Source organism: Delphinapterus leucas, chromosome 3, assembly GCF_059928025.1.
Source record: "Delphinapterus leucas isolate spDelLeu-1000000601 "Yukka" chromosome 3, BTC_Dleu_Yukka2, whole genome shotgun sequence".
NCBI lineage: Eukaryota > Metazoa > Chordata > Mammalia > Artiodactyla > Monodontidae > Delphinapterus > Delphinapterus leucas.
Window position 1 is genome coordinate 122,879,593 of NC_143131.1, and position 7,278 is coordinate 122,886,870.

Below are 7,278 nucleotides of genomic sequence, written 5' to 3' on the forward strand. Positions count from 1 at the left end.
TTTGGGGTCCTATGGACCTCATAGATCTGGATGTCCATTTCTCTCCCCAGGTTCAGTAAGTTTTCAGCCTTTATTACTTTAAATATACTTTCTGTTCCTTTCTTTTTCTATTATCCTTCTGAAATTTTTATAATGCAAATATTACTTCTATTCATTGTGTCCCATTATTCCCATAGGCTGTCTCTACTCTTCTTTATTTTTCTTTTTTTTTTTTTGCGGTACGCGGGCCTCTCACTGTTGTGGCCTCTCCCGTTGCGGAGCACAGGCTCTGGACGCACAGGCTCAGCGGCCATGGCTCACAGGCCCAGCCGCTCCACGGCATGTGGGATCCTCCCAGACCGGGGCACGAACCCGTGTCCCCTGCGTCGGCAGGCAGACTCTCAACCACTGCACCACCAGGGAAGCCCCTATTTTTCTTTTTTCTCTTTTGACTGGGTAATTTCTAATGTTTAATCTTCCAGGACACTGATTCTTTCTTCTCCATTGTCAAATCTACTTTTGAAACTCTTGATTGAATTTTTTAGTTCAATTATATTTTTCAACTTTAGGAATTCTTTATTTTTGTTGTTTTGTTTTGATGGTTGCTGTTTCCTTATTGAGCTTCTCATTTTGTTCATGCATTATTTTCCTACATTTGTTTAGTTATCTGTTTGTGTTTTCTTGTAGTTCACTAGACTTCCTTAAGAGGATTATTCCAAATTCTTTGTCTGATAATTCATAAATTTGCTTTTCTTTAGGATCAGTTATTGAAGCTTTATTAGTTTCTTTTGGTGGCATAATATTTACCTGATTTTTTGTGATCCTTGTATCCTTACATTTGTATCTACATATTTGATTAATCAGGTTCCTCTTCCAGACTTAATAGGTTTGCTTTGGCAGGGACAGTTCTTCACCAGTCGGCTCAGTTTGGGTTTTGGGTGTGTCTGCTGGTAATGTCCTTGGGCAGTTGGGACCTACTATTATGGTCTATTTTTGGGTGAGGCAACTGTTCAAACTCTGAGGATGGGGACGGGGGTGGGGGGGATCACTGGCTGACAATAGTTGGAGAGGACTGATGGGATGGTTCCCTACCCAAGTGGGGCTGTAGGATGGGCTCCACAGTTGCCTGGATTCTCTGGTCAGGCTTACTAGACTGTCAGGACTGGGTAGTATATTCAGTAGTAAATTGGCCTATGAATTATCTTTCCTGACCTGGCAGAATAACAGGACAGGACTCAGGGCCCATACACCTCATTATTTGGGAACCTGAACCAGGCCAGAGTGTGCACTTAATTCCCTGGTCAGTTGAGGTCACCGTGTTTGCTCTGAAGATGGAGGTAGCCATGGATTTTTCAAGTGTCACTGGACATAGGGCTGTTGAATGGGCTATGCAGCTTCCCATGTGTTGCATGGGTTAGGTTACCTATTTGAACAGGCTAAAGGCTATATTCAGCAAGGAGTGGGACTACAAATTACATTCCCTGCCTGGATGCAGTGGGAAAAACAGCTCTAAAGCTGCTAAAGCTCTTTGTTTTCTCACCTCAAGCTGACCCCCTTCCCAAGTTCCCTGATCAAGCAGGACTACTGGCTTTGTCCTGCAGACCCTTAGCTCTGCCTGCCTACCTATAGGCTCAAGTGCCACTGGGCCGCACAGCTTCCAGGAGTTGTCACCGGCCCTTCTAGTCAGATGGGGCCACTCTCCACAGTGGGTGGTGCTATGTCTCAGCTCATTTGCCTGGGTGGAGGAGGAGTGGCCACTCCAGGCTACTCTCAATTTCCCAAATAAGCTCTCTGGTTGGGAGAGGCTGGGTGTTACCCTCAGCCTTGGCTATGAATTAATCTCCCTGCCTGTGTGTAACACCAGAACACTCCAGGCCCAGTACTGGTTTTGCTCTGGGGATGATCAGCTCTGCCCACTCACTTTTCAGCTCAAGTGCCTCTGGGCTGCACTGCTTCCAGGAGTTGTCACCAGCCCCTCCAGTCAGCTGGGGCCAGAAGACACTCCACAGTGGATGGGGCTGTCATTGAGCTCCTTGCCTAGATGTGGGCAACCTTGAGCTCTAGGGCTAGCAAAACTTGAGGACCTTTATAAATCAGGCAGCTCTGCTCCCAGCTGAGTTCCCTGGTCAGAGTGTGCCCCCAACTTGGACCTGCAGATGAGAAAGCCACTGTTCGCGATTGCTACTTGGGCTCTACAGGAATGAACTCTGTCTGCCAAGAGCTGCTGGTTGTTCAAGTCCCTCCCCCTTTCTCCTTCACAATCATATTGCAGATTCCTCTGCAATTCTTGTGGTGCAAGATCAGAATAGGGGCTTCCACTAAGCAACCCACAATGCTGGGCAGCTTTGGGAGTGCTGGTTGTTCTCCCGGCTTCTCTTTTCCCACTGGAGAAACCAGAGGCTCAGGGAAGAGCTCTCCATGTGGTGCTGCACTGGTCTGAGGGAGGGGCAATACAGTCACCTTGTAGCCATTTCTCTTACCCTTCTAATGCAGACTGTCTTGGTCTCTGTGGTATAGGAGGTCCCTGGTGTGGTGTTTATTAGCTCTTGAATTTCTCCAAGATCCATATCTTGAAACCATTCACTCCCCACATTTTTTGTCATATCCATAATCTTTCATGATTTTCCTAATTGGCTCTGTCATACATCCTGTGAAGTCATGTACATCATCTGGACACAGTTTTCTGCAGCAGGAATTTGTTGTTTGGGGCTTGATGGCTTTCACAGATTTTTCTATAAATTAGGGTATCTCCACTGGTATAATCCTTCCAGACTTTCATGATGTTCTCTCTATCAGGGTTCTCTTCCATGTTGTTGAGAATCCTTTCCATAGAGTACTGTGTGTAACGAGCCTTAAAGATCCTTATGAGCCCCTGATCTAGAGGCTGAATTAGAGACATTATGTTTGGGGGCAAGTAGACCACCTCAGTGCCTTGAATGTTGAACTTATGGGGTTCTGGGTGGCCAAGAGCATTGTCCAATATCAAAAGAACTTTAAAAGGAGTCCCTTACTGGTAAGGTACTTCCAACTTCAGGGACAAAGCATCAGTGGAAACAATCCAGAAAAAGGGTTCTCATTGTCCAGGCCCTCATACTGTATAACCGAAAGCCTGGCAGCTGGTGTTTATCTTTTCCCTTCAAGGCTCAGGGGTTAACAACTCTATAGATAAGGGCAATCATGATCATAAATCTGAATGCATTTGCACAAAACAGTAGTGTTACCCTATCCCTCCTGCCTTCAATCCAGGTGCTTGCTTCTCTTCCTTATTAATAAGTGTCTTTTGTGGCATTTTTTACTCCAGAATAGGGCACTTTTGTCTACATTTAAAGCTTATTCAGGCAGACATCCTTTCTCCTCGTTAATTTTCTTAATGGCATCTGGGAACTTGTCTGCTGCCTCTTGGTCACCAGAAGTTTCTTCTCCCATCATCCTGACATTTTTTAAGCCAAAACTCTTTCTAAAATTATCAAACCCCATCCTTTGCTATAATCCAGTTCTCCGCTTTAGACGCTTCATCTTCTTTTTGCTTTAAGTTGTCATGTAATGACTTCACTTTTTCTCAAATCATATTAGGATCTATAGGTATGCCTTTCTTACAGCAATCCTGCACCCAGATTTTTGATACAAGATAACAAAGGTGTTTCACAAAATGTGCAAGGCTTTCGTGCCTGCTGGCATAGCTTCAGCGACAGCTTCACGACTTTCCTTTCCTCTCTTTATTTAGGTCTTTATGCTGGGTTCATTTATCTTGAGATGGTGGGCAACTGAAGTTGCAGACCTCAATCTACAGTGCATATCCAGCAATTTAGCTTTTTCTTGTAATACCATGACTTTTCTCTGCTTCTTGGAAGCATTTCCAGCATCATTAGTGGCACTTCAATACGGGTTCCATGGTGTTACTCAAGGTTTACGGTATTGCACTAAATGCGATGAAAAATATGAGAGAATCATGAGAGATCACTTTTACCGTGATGCACAATCTACTGGAGAGACGAGCTGCTCACCTGGAGGTGACTAGCTTCACCCGGTGTTTTCAGCAGGTAATCACAACACTTGAACTTGCCACAACAGCAGTAGGTGGTGGCTACAAAATTATTACAGGTGTACAGTACCTACTGGACTGAGGGCCCAGTCATGGTGGAGCAGAAACTCGCCACCTACTCTGTCCCCGGCCCTAATTCCTAACTTAGAGAACCACAGGTTGAATAAAAATCATTATTTTATGCCACTATACTCTGCAGCGGAGTGTCAATAGGTAATCAGAACGAGTGTAGTAACATGGAATAGCTCTTACAGTTAAACGAAAAGCTTAAGAAACAGGTCTCTGAAAACACAGGAGCCAGGAGCTCTGGAAACTTTAGTAACAGAAACCAATGAAAACTCTCTTCTGGGCCACCATCACACACTACCATTTTCAATGGTTGAGTTACTCTACTCAAGATTAAAATTCCAGGGAGAAACAACCTGATTGGAACAGTTTATGAATTGTTGCCATTCTTACACCCAGGGTGGATTTATCCTAGCTAAATCACTTGGAGTAAGAGTTAGGGAAGGATTCTTTGCTAAAGCAAAATCAAGATGTCCTACCAGAGGAAGGGAGAATGTACTGGGGCCAAGAAAACAACAACCCCAAAATAACTGCAAAAATAAAAAGGTTTTTAATTACTACTTTTTTACTTGGCCCCTCTGGCATAGAGGGGGAGCATGCTTAAAGTCTTTCAAAATACAAAGTGGCAGCTTTCAAAGAGATTTATATTTGAGCTAATGCTTAAATGTGAGCTAAGGGGGAAAAAGTAACATTCTGTTGTTTGAAAGAATTTGAACTTAATTTGTCTGTAACACTTAAGCAAAGAGAATTACCCTCATGCAGTCTTTGGAGGAATCTACCTGTGTTGCATTCATCTGATCATTCAAAGTGCAATCACATTTCCACAACAGGGTGCTCTGTGAGCTAACAGCAGATAAGGAGTTTCACAGCAGAGGACAGCACAAAGCAGTTCATCATCATTTGTTTTTGTAATTGCTTAGAGCCAAGTATCTTTCATTATGTTCAGTGAACCCTCTATATCCAGGCTGGGGAGGCCACCCTGAGCACAGTGGGCTGGGTTATGAATCAGGAGATCAGCTGCCTTTTGCCTTGAGAAGAGAGAGCCATGAGTTAAGAAATACACTCAGCTTAGATATAATCAGCATGGATAGGACTAATGTGGATGGGCTCTCCTAGTTTACAAGATTCTGCTGTGTGGGATTTTAAGAGATAAAGGAGATATACTGCACAAAATCTACTCTTTTGTTTTTCCAGAATTTTACCTTCTAGATTAATTATACCTTTATCCACATAATCCCATTTTTACATATTTTTAAAGAAGGAAATGAACAATTATTAACACAGGATTTAAATGCAATAAATATTTGTCAGGTCTTTGCTAAGTGCCAGGTATGGTGCTAGGCACTGAGGTATAATGGAGAACGAGACACATGAAGTTTCTGACTCCATGGTGGTTACCTTCTGTTGGGGAAAACAGGCAATAAACAATTTTAGATAGAGATAAATGCTATGAAGGAAATACAAATAACTTGTGGAAGAGATTATGAGGTAGAAAGTGTCCAGAGAAGTCAAGACCCACCTCTCTGAGTTGGTGACAATTCACCTGAGATCTAAAGGATCAGAAGTGATTCAGGGGAAAAACCTTGCAGGCAGATGACATCATGAGCGTGGCAGCCCTGGGCAGAGGGAAAGGCTCAGCCTACATGCTGATAGAAAGCTGGTATGTCTGGAGCTGGGCAGGGAGCAGCCATTCATGGCTTAGCAGGCCATGCTAAGGAGTGTGAATTTCATTCTGTTTTCAATGAGAGGCCATTAGTGTGATTCAAGTGGGAAAAATGTTGTTGTCTGATTAACATATTTGAAAAATCACTAGCTACTATGTAGAAGGTCAGTTGCAGGGATAAGACTGGAATCAGGAAGACCAGTGAGAAGACTACTTTATAAATCCATGTAACATATAGTGTTGGCTTGGACTAACGTGATGATAGTGGCAATGGAAAAAAGTAAACAAAAGATCTCTTTTGGAGGTAGGTTAGAAGTTGGAGGAAGGGATGGAGAGTAGGAAAGTCAAAGTATGGGCAGGACAGGAGGAGGCACAGAGGACTTACTGATTTTTTGTTTTAATCATCAGGGTTGGGGAAGACGTGGACAACAATACTCAGGGGAGAAAAACTCAAAAGCTTTGTGTTAAGCTAAATATGAGATGACTAAGAGACAGCCAGGTAGAGATGGCAAGAAGGAAGATGAACACATCAACCTTGAATTTTGACTTAAGAGTGTAAAAATCTATGGGAAGACCTCAAAGACAGCATGGAACTATTTCAAGAACAACTGGCTACACTGCCGGCTATGGTCTGAATGTTTGTGACCCCACAAAATTCAGATGTTGAAATCCTAACCCCCAAAGATAATGGTATTAGGAGCTGGGGCCTTTGGGAGGAGCATAAACCATGAGACTGGATTCTTACGAGTGGGATTAGTGTCTAATAAGAGGACCCAGAGAGAGTCCTAGCCTTTTTGGCTGTGTGAGGATACAAAGAGAAGTCTGAAACCAGTCAAGAGCCCTCACCCAACCATACTTGCATCCTGATCTCAGACTTCCAGTGTCCAGAACTGTGATAAATACATTTCTGTTGTTTATTAGCTAATCAGTCTATGGTATTTTGTCATAGCAGCTCAAATGAACTCCAGAGAGTCTGTAGGACAGGTTTTCTTTAATGTTATTTAGTTGCATCAGAATGACCTAGAGAGTTTGATAAAAATTCAGACACTTGAGTCCCACATATCAGATCAGAATCTCCATGGTGGTGCCCATGAACATGCATTTCAGTTAACTCCATAGGTAATTCTAATGCCTTCCAAAATTTGAAGACCTCTGTTCTGAGGTATTGATATTTTTTCAGGAAATTGTACTTCTTGACCCATCTTTCCTTCAAGTTAAAGATACTTCCTTGAAGTTGTTTTAGAGTAATGCAGCAATTCTCCCATTTCCTGGTTCATTTCTCTGCTCTTCAGAGGCAGGAGAAACCAAGGGGGCACTGGGAATTCATAGGGTCCTCTGGCTTTGTCCCATTATCACTTTCCGTTGTGAACAGAAGAGGTTGGAGGAGATTGAGGAATAAGTTGTGACTGTTACATTTTATTAAAATCTCCCCAGGCTAGCCAATGATAGTAACTTAAAGAAAAATTGCAATTCATGTAGCTTTGAATCATAGACCATTAGAGCTAGAAAAGATCTTAGAAACAGCCTA